Raw genomic sequence first — 15,366 nt, 5'->3', positions numbered from 1 at the left:
TTTATTTGATCCAATCTCAGCTAAATTGATTTGATAATAGCACTAATATATATTGCAATATTGGTTTTCATTTCAATTAATCATATCGCCCTAGTTGTTGGATCCCCACTATATCTGTTAACTGCTGCAACAGGATCAACGAGTCAGTTAAACTTAAGAATGAATCATTGAGAAATGTTTTTGACTGGATTGACTGATTCACTGAAAAGATTCACAGCTTAGACATGAACCTTCACAGATGGACCACTCATTCATTTTACTGTAACTCAGCATTCATTGCAACTACACTCTCCCTTTAAGGAACATTTCCAAAGATTTGTACAGCATCTTGCAATTCAGGTCACAAAGCATTGGCAGGGGCAGAGGTGGAGCAGGGCCAATAAGATCCCATTAGATTTATGGGAGGGGGGTAACTGTCAAGACAGCAAAGGTGGGAGATGGGTATCGCAACATTAAAGAGCTCATTTTTAGTGATGCCTCTGGCTCCTGTCCCGAACTCCAGCCTCTGATATGACGGAAGAGAAAATGGGTGAGTGAGCCAAAGGAAGAGGAAGAAAGAGAGATTTACAGCGCCGGAGCCTCTCCTGCATTCAGTAAGTGTAGCCATGCAGTAAACACACCGCACCAAGTCATTAATCAGAGCCGCTGCTGCTGTCTGTGCCATATCACCTGCACTGCTTCATTACGCATTAAGGACGCTGTGTGTCGGTGAGTGTCCTTAATGCGTGTACATGGATGAATCACAAAAAAACAGAAACATAAAGGTGCAGGCTGACAGATGGAAAGAAGAATGGTGTTGATCATGTGACAAAGGACATGATTGGGTTTTGCAATAGAGGACTGAATGAAAGAGGAAAAGCAAGTGTGAGAAAGAGAGGGTGAGAGAGAAAAGAAAACAATGCATAACATATGATCCTGCCTCTCACTTTAAATCTAGATGTAATTATGCATTTTATAGATTATCTACAGCCAGCTAAAAGATCTGTGCTTAATGCTGCCATGGGGAAAATTAATCATCATGAATCATTTTTCCCTGTAGAGGGATTCCTTCTCCGAGAGGCAATTCTGTAGCGGACCTCCGTAAAAAAAGAACACCGGATCAGCATGCCTGAGCCTAATCGAACGCTACAAACTCAATACAAGCAGAGAGAGAGCTGAGAGAGCACAGGTGGTAATTAAGTATCAGAAGAATCAATTCCTCATTTCAGAATAATTATGGCCACGTGACGTGGTGTCGGACTGATTGGCTTGATTTACTGATGTAATGGTTTTCCACTAGCACAAAGGCCTGCATACCTCCACAATTCACGGATTGATAAGGGGAAAATGTGATATTTGGTTCAACGCTCAAATATAGGCATTCACTTTGAAGCTGTGCATAATTGGAAACTTTGTGTTTTAGAGGATCAATATCCTTTATGCCATGTCCTGTGCCTTTTTTTTACTGCTCCAAGCTTCTCATGAAAAACCCGTATTTACATACCATAAAATCTGTATTTATAGTGATGAATCAGAGGTTTGAGAGATGAAATTGCTGCACGACCTTTGAAAGTGATGAAAGTCATTCATGTTGTTCACAAAAACTTTATTTTTACCCTTCTTCCTCATCTGAGGACTCAGAGTTGAAAACTTTGTCGGGGTCAGGAAGTGTGCTGGGGTCAAATTCTTCATCGGCATCTGACAGATATGCTACCACCACCTCCTCCTCCTCCTCATCATCAGTTTTTAGTTCTCCTGTGTGGCCAGTTTCCTATAGTATGATTCTTTTTTCATTTTCCTGTTAACACTATAGAAAATATTTTGAACAATGTTAAAAAAACAAACAGTTCAGATTCCTTATGACTTTTAATGTATTTTTTTGTACAAAGGAATACAATGGAAATCGAAACCGGTTTAGTTACCAACTTTCTTCAAGATTTCGTTTTTTATGTTTCACAGATAAAAAAAAAGAAAGTGATACATGCTTGGAACGATCTTTTGGTGGATAACTGATGACAGAAAGTACATTTTTAAGTTGACTATCGTTTCAATTTTGAAGACGTAGTAACTTATCTACCCCTAAAAGCTGCATATTAGTATCTTGGTGTAGTAATCTAATCTTGTAAAATGTGTAATGTTAAGGAACGTCTATGTACTGTTTAGGGGCAAATAAGGTGCAAAAATGTCCTTTTGAAGGTACTGCCCAGTGACATCTGTATTAACCAAACTTTAAATAACAAAACTGAGCATCTGAAGGGGTTCAGCAAGAGCTGAGCAACTGACATTGAGAATGCTAATAAACAGATCTCTCTAGGTACTTGTGGCCATTAGAGGTACTTAACATCCTGTTTAATGGATACTATCTCCTTAAAATATGAGAGCTCTTTGATCATTTATAACCAAAGAGTGTTCTTTTCCTCCAGTGAAAATGAAAGAATCGATTCCAGCCCTGTCTTTGTTCATTAAAAGTTTCAAAAGCCTAACAACTCAGACCTTGGGCCGGTCACAACCAGCCTGACTGGTCTGCTCCACCCCCAGACTGACTTTGCTGTGCCCTCAGGAAACTTCTCAATCCTGGTACGGTCTGTGGGGTACGGCCTGACCCCGCGTTCTGACACTCTGTCCATTGGTTTAAGACAGAGAAAAACAAATACCTGTGGCCAAACGGTTTTCTACCTGGTTTCTTATACAAAACACCATAAATCTACATCCACATGGTGAGACTGAATCGTCTGTGCCAGGCTTATATTGTGGTATGATCTATTTCAGATAAAGCAACAAAATAAAAACATATAAAATGAACTGTGCTTGGTCACTTTACACGTCATCTTCATGTCTTAGTGGGTGGTAGTAGGCCAGAATAATCTTGTGTAAAACAGCCATTTGCTGTCAAAGATTTGGTTAGGGGACCGCGTATATCTGTGCTCAGAGCTGATATTAGGTCTGTTCAGGTACAGGATGCTCTGTATTGAGCGGTACCTCTGTCTGTGCTGTAATCTAATCCTGCTTTGTAAGACCTATCTGAATTCTGCTGACAGACCTGCACTTTGAACAGACGCGTCTATGTGTGCTAAACTTTCTGTTGTTTATTAGTTGATTTATAATGCAGCATGTGGTGTATGCCATGCCTCATCTTATTCGTTTTTGTTAATAAACAATATGTTAGCTAGTTTGTCATTGTCACCTACTAGTTATGTTGTTGTGCTTTTCATCAAGAATAACAATGATCCATCTGTCATGCATTTGATCAAAGCCTTAAAAATTGAAAGGTGTATAGATGTAAGCACACCAGACAATTATCTTTAATTGTAAAATATGACACCAAGATCACTTTACAATATATTAAAAGAGAAAGCAGTTATTTCAAAATTGTAATAATATTTAACTGTTTATACTGTATTTTTATTCTAAATAAATGCAGCCTTGGTAAGCATAAGAGACTTCTTTACATCAAAACAAAAAATCTTTACTGACCCCAAATTTGAAAGGTTTCTGTAAACGAATTGAGTTATATTAAAGGTGTCATATGATGTGATCTAAATTTTTCCTTTCTCTTTGGAGAGTTACAAGCTCTTGGTGCATAAAGAAGATCTGTAAAGTTTCAGATATGTGCAGCGTATTTTGCGGAAGATCAGGACTGTTTCCTCTGGGAGTAGCCTACAACGCCAGTGTCTGTTTCTATAAACTGGGGAAGTTTAAGCCATTATATTCAGTAATCATGTCCCCACCGGATCCAACAATTGCTACACCATATCACGTTCATTATCGCAGATGTATCGTCTTCGATAATGAACACGAAATTGTGTAGCTTGTCAGTGATCTACGGCTCTGTCTATTAAATGCCCCTCCATCTGGAAGCAGGTGATAAAGATTTAACACTAATCAGGGAACAGGCTTTACTGACTAGATGAGCGTGGTCATCGCATGCGATATATCGCCCAGCCCTACTCTGAAGGGTCCATCTATTTTGCCAAACGTCTCAAGAGGAGCACCAAAAGAAGTGAAACTGAGGAAATGACGCTGCACTGCTATCTGTTGCAGCACATGGTGTCAAAAGGGCGATTCAGTAGCTCTCTAAATTAATTTGGACCACGTGTAATGATGGACAGATCGACCACCAGTCGAAGGAATGAATGAATGCTAAAAGAGCGCTGAGATTCATTGTTAGGGTAGTGATGAATAGTCACACGTTCTTGGACAGACTGCTGAATTGATCAGATGACAAACGAGAGGAGAGCAGCAGCTGCATTTCCATATGGATGCGCAGAGCTCAATCCCCCAGCGAGGACAGGCAGAGAGAGACGGGACACATGACAGCTGCCATCCTGTGAATCATGCGTTGTCTACCAGAGGGAAACGCCAGAGACTGAGGGGCATCTCTCATCCTATGACAGGAATTCCTCATTTCAAACCACAAACCATTTTATGGTTCTTTCTAATCCTCGAATTTGCTTTAATTCACAAACATATCTCTCATCATTAACATCCAGCTAGTAAGAGCTTTCAGGATGATTTTGAGCTAAGGTTGACGTACCTCTTTATGCTGTTTGTTCACTTCCCTTCGAGCTGCTTTCTCCTTCAGTCTTTTCTCCTGTTGAAAACGAAAGGAAAACAGAAACAGCTTGATAAATAGGTGCTCAGTTACTCAGATTTGGTCAGGGCAGAGTCTCATTAACATGCCAAACAGCCAGGGGTTGAAATGATTACACAGACTCAGGGAAAAGAAAGCACAATTTAACTTCAGTGCTCTGCATTTCTTTTGGAGAGAGAATGAATAGGGCTTGATGTTTATCTTGTGTCACTTTCCAAAATGAAGGGCGACTGGACTGCCAGACACAACTACACATATTACTAGTGACTCACAGATGTCTGGGAGACAGGGAATATTTAGAGGTTGAGGGTTGTACAGAAATCAGAGCGCTGAGAGTGTAATAAAACCAATGTCAAGTGCATTTCATTGGCTTTTCATTACTCTCTAAATGTCAAATGACGCTAAATGTGGAAACGTATCCATGGCTTCACTTGGATACACCACTGAACAAATATCAGTGCCACAAAATCAAAGTCAGTGACAGTGGTGGGTTGCCATTAAAGATTTCCATTAAAGATTTTCTTTTATCAAAACACTTAAAGGGGGGGGGGGGGGGGGGGGTGAAATGCTCGTTTTCACTCAATATCCTGTTAATCTTGAGTACCTATAGTGTAGTACTGCATCCTTCATAAATCCAAAAAGTCTTTAGTTTTATTATATTTATAAGAGAAAGATACCGATTTTTTCCCGGAAAAACACGAGCGGCTGGAGGCGTGACGTGTGGGCGGAGCTAAAGAATCACGAGCGCCAGTAGGCTTTTGCGTTGAGAGCGTTTGGGAGCTGTGACATTACCGTGAGGAAAAAACCATCATCCAAAACAAACCATGGCTTACAGTCAGATTCAGCTGTTTATTTATGACATCTCTTTTTCGCTTTTAGTTTTAGTTAATTATAATAGTTCTTTCAATTCTTTAATAAATAAAAAAGCTATAATTAATAAAGCTTAAGTGTGATCCTGACCAGAGCATATTTGAAAAAGCCAGAAACACTCTTCTATCTAAACAACTCTATAAATAGGTTATTATCCTCCTACAGATCCGGCAAGAACAATGTGGTACTGTATGAAACTACCTACTTATAAAAAAAAAAAAGTTTGATATTAATGGCTTATGAGGTCTAAGGTCTAAGCGTACTTTTAATGTTAAACTTTACTGACACTTCTTGATCACACAGAGTTTCTGACTTGGCACGCATCACATGCAGAAAAACCCGTCAGTTTTAAAGAAACAGAAAAATTATTGCATTATGTTAGAATCTGTAACTCTCAGGGTTCAACTACAGATGCTGTTCTGCTGGAGTAATAAAGACTCTATGAGAGAATATGAAGCAAAAAGGCACCAGCAAGCCTAGTGTGTCTGATTAATGAGCATGTGCATGTATCTGATGGATTACTGGGTAGCTGCCTCTCAAAGTCTCTGACAGCACAAAATACAAAATCAAAATAGATTAGGATGGTTAGACTTTTCACAGGAACGTTCACAGACACAAGGCAATTTTTTTCTGCATTGTGCTTTTCAGAGAAAAAAAGGGGAAAAATAGTTTTTACTGTATGCCAGTTTGAATGTCAGCAGGAGAGACTGGCACCAGCATGTTTTTATTGTAGTTTTAGCTTGGGTGAGAAGTGACATATATAAAACCTACCTTCCTGGGTTAACATGGACAACGAATACTATGTATACACTTTTTTTTTTTAAACTAGAGCCAAATATTCAAACTGATAGCTCATTAAATCAACAAGAATTAAGTTTGTAAAACAATTTATTTCAACAACTTGATGTATTTCTGAGCAATATAGATTATTCGATTAGATAAAAAATGGCTATTACATACTAGAATAGAGCTGACCTGAATGAGAGTGGGCTGTATAGCTGTTGGCTATTGGAGAACATTATCATATAACATGCAAAGTGTAAGTGATTCTCAGAAGAACAGGAGTATGGTTTCAGAGATTTTATATATATATATATATATATATATATATATATATATATATATATATATATATATATATATATATATATATATATATATATATAAAAGTTGATAAAAAAAAATACCATGCAGAAAAAAAAGGTTGACTTTAATGTTTGCTTTTCAATGACGACTCATCTGCTTAAATGCTTGGTAAAAACCCAGCCATGACACATCTGCATGTTCACCATTCTCTGATGTAGGTAAATAGTCATATGACATGCAGGAAAACAATTACAATTTTAATTTCTTATTTTTAGCAAGTGTTCAATTTTGAGTGTTTCAATTAGAAAAAAATTATTTATTTTCATTTTACATTTTCATGATTAAATAATTGCTTGTAAAACATTTGAGTTAGCATTTTATTTAGATTTTTTGTTAGCTTAACACTTTTATGATTTAATTACAGTTTAGAAAAACCTGTTCTAATGGTTAGCAGACATATTTAAACATTGTGTTCATCTGAGCATATTGTAAGTTCAGCTCCTGCCATTCTGGTACACTATCATTATATAAAAAAAGTGGAAAACAGCAAAAATCTACTAAAAACTAACTTTAGGTTTAACTGGAGGTCACCGAAATAGGACATAAAGAACATGGTGCTCATCTGCTCTGTGTCCAGTTATAGAAATAGATCCAATTACTTCTGTGCCTTCTCACTGAGCTACACACTCCCAGGGATCGATTTCAAAATAAATAAATAAATAAGCTGAAAACAGCATCAGACACAAAACTAGAGATGCACTTCGCCAAACTTGACTCTTAACGAGAAAACACTCTGTGCTGGAATGATGCAAATAGTGTGATTTTTCTGGAAAGCAATCCTTTAAAAGCTTGTTCAAATAAGTCAGAGGCCCAATCTCAGCACTCATGCCTGGAGCTTCAAGCCACGCTGCCTGCACAGGCATCTCAGATATTTCGATTTGCCCAGACCTGCAGGAGCACCAGCCACAGGGCCAGAGTGTCTTTTCGATTGTCCACTGCCTTCAGCTTCTTCAATATTACTTTAATATGAACACCTGGAGGTGAGCACAATAAATAAAGGGATTCAAAGAAGCCTTCAGATTCAAGGAGGAGCTATATGGACTTTGCATGAACCAGGAGGATGGAAAATATGATGTACAATCAATCTCACCCAATGTTTGTCCTTGATTTTATGACGGTACTCGATTTTGTCGAACTCCTTGTCTAACTTGCGGAGCCGCTCTTTGGCTGCTTCCATGTTAATGCCAGATATCTCCTCATCCTCCTGTTAATTTACATTGCTTTTATGAATCTCAGTAATGTGAATCAGAAAACACAAACCTCTCCATCCTCAGTGAAGATCTTCTTAGTGTTGGCCTTGAAGTTTTCTTGCATTTTCTTTGCATCTGTGAATTTAGATTCCTTTTGTTTCTTATTCTTGGCCTTAGCATCTGTGTCCTAAAAAAAAAAAGGAAACTATAACTATAAAAGCTGAATTTTCTTTTTAATGTCTTTACTGTATTGTTTGGTCAATTTAAAGATGCATTATTCCGTAAAATACTACTACTAATAGTAAATTTTTAATTAATCATTTTCAATAATAACATTAAGATATATCATTGCATTAACACAAATGACAGCCCTTATTTTGGCAAAGTAGCTGTATGGAAAGTTTTGAAATTATTTTAAAATGATATATCTGACTGTACTGCAGTTCTTGATTGTAGAGCCTCAAGACACATCAGGCAATTTTGACTTGACTCACAGGTCTGCGTCTTTCATAAACTTGCCAGGCTTGCACAGGAGTCATGTGTCTCAAAGGCACATTGAAAGAAGTGTTACATAATTTAGCATGTCTTCATATCTGCAGGCCAATTAAAATAATGTGCTTTAAATGCAAAGTGCACAGAACTACAATAGAAGCCCTTCTGAATCACAGTGCAATGGGTCACAACAGCCGAGATGTTAGGAGGAAGATTCAAGGTGGTTGTGAAAAACACATTTTTCCCACAGTTACAAAGATAAGCTGCATTAATTATTTTCCATTTTTCAAGCTGAGGATAAAACTGAAGTTTGTAATTTGTATTCAAACCTTTTTATACATTGTTTGTGATTCTGTATTCTTAAAGTCCAGCGTTATGTTAAAATAGATGAAAATGATGGATTCAGTATAATGTCCTGTTTCTGCAGGGCAAAATGTGACTATTATTCTGTTATACAGCCAAAAGTATGCAGACATTTTGTTTTAATTAACAGTTTTGGCAATTTCAGTCCCACTTATTACTAGCAGGTGCATAAAATCAAACATACAGTCATGAAATTGCCTTAGGCAACCATTTATATTGAATTGGGACCCTTTGTCTGCTAATAATTCCTGTGTTCACAAAGCACAGCCCATCAGAAATGTGCAATAACTGTAATTACACCAGATGTGTGTTTTATTATTTACCTCATCATCATCCTGGCTCTCTTTATTGATATTGAACACATCTTTATGCTTGACAGTCAGTAGGTCCAGATCTTTCTGGCAGTCTTCATTCTCCTCATTAAAGCCACAAAAAATCAGAGCTGCAGGCTTTAATGACTCCTCCTCATCCTCTTCCTCAGACTGTGAGGATTGAGACTTAGACTGCTCTCCTTTGAGTTGGGCTTTAAAACTCTTCAGCTCATATTCAGACATGTGTCCTGCAGCACCACTGTCATCCTGCGCCACTCCACTTTTCTGTTGCTGGGCCTTGTTGAAGAAACAGACCCGAATGCGCCATCGCCAAACCCAGTGACCTGACAGTGATGAGATCACACAGCTTGAATGATCAAATGCATTTTTAAAAACCCATTTTTATAACCCATTTTTGCCACATTTATAAAGAGAGTTGCAAACAAAAAGTTTATTAAAAAAAAAAAAAAAATTATATATATATAAATTCTATAATATATAAAATGTACATTTATAAAATGTAAAATGTTTTTAAATTAACAGGTATATGCTGTTTTAAAGGAAATTGACTGTTCAAATATGATTATAAATATAATTGCTGAATATATAGTGACAGATACATTTTAATTACATTTGCAGACAGGATTGTTTTTTAAGGATTATAAAACCTAAAACATTTATATATTATTGGACTATTTTTTATATTAATAAACAAATTTTCAATAAAAGATAACTGTTCATATATGATCTTAAATATGACTTGCTGAATATACAGATACATGTAGATACAGTCCTCATGAGCGTGTTCAAAGTGGATTCACACACAAACACATTTCCACAGAGGGCTGCTGGTACTGGGCATTGCTTCATAGCATCCACTCACATGGCATATTCTGGGAGTTTGAGCTGGAAAGCATCAAAGACGTCTTTGTTCTTCATCAGATTGACTGAGCGGAGCTAGGACACAAAACACTGCCGTTGAGAGGAGGGGGAAAAAGAGAAGAGGCATTACGGAGGATAATATCTGAAAACTGATAAACACATTAGTGAGAGTGCACGAGCAGACGTTTCATGGAGCAATTTGCCAGATTACATTTCATGCAGTTCTTCTCTATATAATGAAACTCGCAAAGCTCAGCCCTGAGCGTGAGGCAGACAATCAGATTATCCTAAAAGCATGGATCAGCTCTACAATATAACATCAGCCGTTAGTGTTTGAGACGAGGTGTGACAGAATGCACAGGAAGTCAGGTCTCCTCTGGCCTTACCCTCTGTGCTCGTTCCTTCTGCTCTTTCTCCTGTGTCAGGAAGGCCTCCAACTTCTGCTGGATGCACACCAACTTCTCTGGGTTTCACCCTGAGAACAAATTAATACAAATGATTAAAGCAATGGTCTTGTTTACACCGGGTGTTAACATCTGTCAAGTGGTCAGTGCTGGTGTAAACAGGGTCCAGTGTAATTGTGATTGGGTGAAAACTTAATAGTGCTGTCAAATCAATTAATCACATCCAAAATAAAAGTTTGTGTTTACATAATATATGTGTGTACTGTGTATATTTGTATGTATATGTAAACCCGGAACCACAAAACCTTACGTCTTAAGTGTCAATTAATAAATAAATACATTTTCCATTGATGTAAGGCTTGGACAGTAGGACAATATTTGGCCAAGATACAACTATTTGAAAATCTGGAATCTGAGGGTGCAAGAAAATCTAAATACTGAGAAAAGTGCCTTTGAATTTGTCCAAATGAATTCTTAGAAATGCATATTACTCCAATCACAATAGCTACTTTGGGTCATTGCTGAGTAGGGGGAGGCTGCAGACCTGGAGATACGTATACGCCCCAAGCAGTTTTACGCCCCTGTTGTTTCTCATGCGTCCATTCTAATTTTTAGAATTAATTTTTAGAATTTAGAATTAGAATTCAAATTTTTAGGTGAACTATTCCTTTAAGGTCACACTAGGTGGTCTGCTGCAATACAGGCCTCTCACACAAATGTCTCTCTTTTTTTAAATGCTTAGCTCTATGAGTGTTCATGTTAAAGCTCATGAGCTTTCTTTCTGCAGAGGGTGGTGATCTACGAAGGGCAGTCACTGAGAATATCGATTCCACACCAAAAAGACAAGAGTAACACCAAAGAAAAGAGAGTGAAGCTGGCAGCTGGGTGGACAGCAGGTGTGTGCTGTCTTGCTCTGAGTACTGAGAAACTTGACATGTTTCTGTAGCTATCCAGTGCCTAATACTTGCCCTCAAGGTGAGACAGTAACAAGTCAAACCATAGTCCAAAAATGAAAAAAAAAAAAAAAAAACTCAATAGCTGATGTTAATCCAAACTTTTTTCTATTGGGTGGACATTTTGGCCAAAAACATTCTTATGCCAGACCTGTACAGCAGCACACTGACAATAAATGTGTATATTTTTACTTTAATGTGCTACTCATATTTGATTTGACCCTTGATGTCACTTACAAAAATTTACCACTTGATTTCTATCGTCAAATGGTAATCAAAATGCCAATAAAACATGGTTACTACACTTTTACTACAATAAAACTGGTTGAAAAATGGTTAATTTTTGTAAGGGTTAACTAAATTATGCCCATTTTGGGTTACCTTTTTTATAGTGCCATTACCAAGAAATTTGATAAAAAATTATCTCACTCAGAACAGTTATATCACATAATAAATATCATATCATATGAAAAAAGAGGCATCACAGCTTAGAGAGAACAATGAAATCCAATGTAAACATTGTTTCCATATGTATTAAATACATGGAAGTGATCAAATCTGCCATCTAGTGTTACAGATAAAACAATCTTGTGCAAAAGTCAAATACCGGTTAAGGTTTTCACAATACTTTTTGAAAAAATGAACCATTACTGAATACAGAATACAACAGTTGAGCACTGTTACCTGGCTGTTCGGCCAACTCTGTGGATGTATGTGTTTGCATCTTCAGGAAAGTCAAACTGCAGCACCCAGTTCACTGCAGGGAAGTCTTACAACGTTTTTGCCCATTAAATGTCTTTTAAGTTTCGGCTATCAATCAAACAGAATTATTTACAGGACAATCTGCTAACATGCCTGCAAATAACATAATAATTTGACATCACTAGCTTCAGTCATTTAAAGCCAATATGTGCATTTGTCCACAGGATAAATTGCCATTACCAAGTCCTCTGGAAGCGATGTCTGTGGCAAAGAGGACTGCTAAGGTTTTGTGGACAAAGTCATTATAAACCTCCACCCTCTTCATCTGCTGCTGTTTGCCATGCAAAGCGAGTATGGAGGTTCCCGGATGCAACGATCAGAAGACCTGGAACAAATAGTGAACCTGCACATGCAGAACAACACCAATGCATCTCATCAGCATTAGTAACAGAAATGCATTACAGTACATAATAGAATTATGCTAACAGTACTCATAATAATTATCAACGGAGAAGAGTTGTAAATTAAAACATTATATGAAAATGTTACTGTTTTAAAGTGTACTTTGTTTGGGATCAGAATGATGTTTAATGTTTTTAGAGGAGTTTCTTATGCTCATCAAAGCTGCATTTATTTGATCAAAACTACACACACAAAAAATTATATTGTGAAATATTATTATGATGTAAAATAATGTTATTTATTAAATGTAATTTATTTCTGTGATGTAAAGCTGAATTTTCAGCATCATTACTCCAGTCTTCAGTGTCACATGATCCTACAGAAATAATTCTAATATTCTGATTTATCTTCAGAAATTCAGTTTTTCATCAGAGAAATAAATTATATTTGAATGGATATTAAAATAGAAACCATTAGTTTATATTGGAATAACATATTTTTGATCAAATAAATGCAGCCTTGATGAGCATAAGACATTTAGTTAAACATCTAAACAATTAAACAACAACAAAAACAAAAAAAACAACAACAACAACAACAAAAAAAATCATAATACCATTTGAAATAAAAAAAAAAAGACTGTTAAATTCTTATTTTTGGTTAAAAAAATTTATGTAAAAAAATGGTTTCAAACTTTTCAGCCACTGCATTCTATAAAAACAGATACTGAAATGTACTTCTGAAAAGAAACTGTTTGAGCTGTTACCTCTTTGCAGTAAGGTGACTCCAAACAAGAAGAGCATGCTGACTTTCTGATGCAGCGCACACACCACATAGTTCTGTTCCAGAGTGGCTGGAATACTGCAGAGAAGATCAATGTTTAAGAGCTTCATGTCCATGATGTTAAAAGCCACTGACATTAAAGGTATTGATCACCTGAAAAAGTAAGACATTTTAAAGAATGTAGGTAACCTAAAAGTTGCTGGTAGGCAATGACTTTCTTAGAATTGTTTTTTTTTTTCATACTTTGGAAGTTGGTGAGTACACACAAATGTTTGGTTACCAACAATGTTCTCTCTAAGCTGCGCACAGGACACACGCAAAAAAAATTATTTGATTGAATTCTAGTAAATGCAAATAATTGCAATGCTCGGGCAAACCGCTACAGAGTTAGAAAGAGAATGATGTGTGCCAAATATTTTAATGGCTGTGGACGAAATAGCTCAAAAAGAGTTCCAACAAACAAAATTATGTGGAAAAAAAAAACAAAAAAATACATAGTTTTAAAGTAAAGTGGCTTGACTGAGTGGAGGAAATAGCAGACAATGGGCACAGAATGATAACTAAATTCAGAAACATTTACAGTCTCACACAGGCTTAGTGCGCAAACCGGGATGTTTAGATAAACATATTTACTTACCAAGATATACAAGAATTCAAATGTCAAATTCTTTGAAAATATTTAGCTTACAGATCTCAGTTTAAATTATTCAGTTTTTATATTATATTATATTATATTATATTATATTATATTATAGTATAGTATATTATAGTATATTATATTATATTATAAGCCTAATAAATAATTGACCTCTAAAAGGTAATTCATGAGCAATATCTGCCTAATTTTTTCATATTACATTTAATGTTATATTATATTATTATAATAAAGAATATGTTTTGCATTAGATTTTTTTTTAACCACAGTTTTACTACAAATACCATGGTTAATTTGTGGTTACCATGGTTTTACTATAGTAACCATGTTTTTTTTTTTTGACATGGTTAACTTTTCTAAGGGACTTCAAGGGTCAAATCAAATATAAATAGCACATTAAAGTTAGATGTTACACAGTTTGTGTGTGTGTGTGTGTGTGTGTGTGTGTTTGTGCTGTACAGGTCTGGCTTAAGAATGTTTTGGCCCAGGTGGCTGAAATGTCTGCCCAATAGAGAAAAAAATTTGGATCGAACATTGTTTAACAACATTCTTCCATTTTTTATGTGTGAAATTCATACAGGCTTGGAACAACATGAGGTTGAGTAAATAATGACAGTTTTCAATTTTGGGTGAACTATCTCTTTAAGAGCCCGTTCACAAACATAGATGCCCAACACAAACACTATTAAAATCAAGATCTTACCTGAACTTGGCTCGCTCGTGGACCTGCACATACTCTGGGTTCTTCAGGCTCAGTCTGGCCAGATCCCTGATGGACCTGGTTTGAGTGGCAGAGAGGAGTGGAAGGTTTTTGGAAGGATTTCAACAATGGCTTTGAGCGTATCAGTGAAACCCATATCCAGAATTCTGTTGGCTTCATCAAGTAATGCCAGGGAAGAGGAAGTAAGCCATGTTATTTAAAACAACTGGCTGAAAATAAGAAAAGTAAACACATATGAACCACCGTTCAAAAAATCTGAAGTCAGTAGAATTCTATTCACTGACAAATTCTGACAAAAATGTACAGTGATTTCCACAAAAATACTAAGACACAGAACAACTGCTTTCAGAATTGATAATAAGGATTTCTGATTGATCATGAGACACTCAAGACTGGATTAATGATGCTGAAAATTCTGCTTTGTCATCACATTAATAAATGACCATTTAAAATATATCAAAATAGAAAACAGCTATTTGTAATACTTCACAATATTACTGTTTCAGTATTTTGGATCAAATAAATTTTTCAAAAACAAAACAAAATCTAAATCTCACTGACCCTAAATTTATGAACAGCAGTGTGTTTAAAACATTTGCTAGCACCATCCTACCTAGCATGTGCAGATCTGAAACATGAAAGGTGGTTAGCAAACGTGCAGATAATGATGGTCAGATGGATCTTTTCGATTCATCTTTCAGATCCTGAAAAAGAATAACAGAATACACAATAAAAAGCCTTGCCAAAAAAAAAAAAAAAAAAATTCCAGAACCATACTAATCACTAAAGACTAGAGAGACAAGTGCTGTTCTGTTGTAAGTAATCTTAAAGATTCCTAAATGCATCTACTTTCGGAAGGCTAAATAAAGTGCTTTTGCTTTCGTCTAGAGGCTGCTTTTACTGAAACCACACCTTCTTTCTT

The 15,366-nt window shown here is 36.3% G+C and overlaps 1 pseudogene; it reads right to left on the bottom strand.

Moving 5' to 3' along the window:
- Positions 1 to 1,525: 1,525 nt before the first annotated feature.
- Positions 1,526 to 15,109, bottom strand: LOC127942308 (probable ATP-dependent RNA helicase DDX10; annotated as a pseudogene).
- Positions 15,110 to 15,366: the final 257 nt, after the last annotated feature.

The sequence above is a fragment of the Carassius gibelio genome, chromosome A21 (assembly GCF_023724105.1).
Source record: "Carassius gibelio isolate Cgi1373 ecotype wild population from Czech Republic chromosome A21, carGib1.2-hapl.c, whole genome shotgun sequence".
NCBI classification, from domain to species: Eukaryota; Metazoa; Chordata; class Actinopteri; order Cypriniformes; family Cyprinidae; genus Carassius; species Carassius gibelio.
Note: the sequence above shows the minus strand (reverse complement) of the source record. Positions and strands in the feature narration are given on the sequence as shown.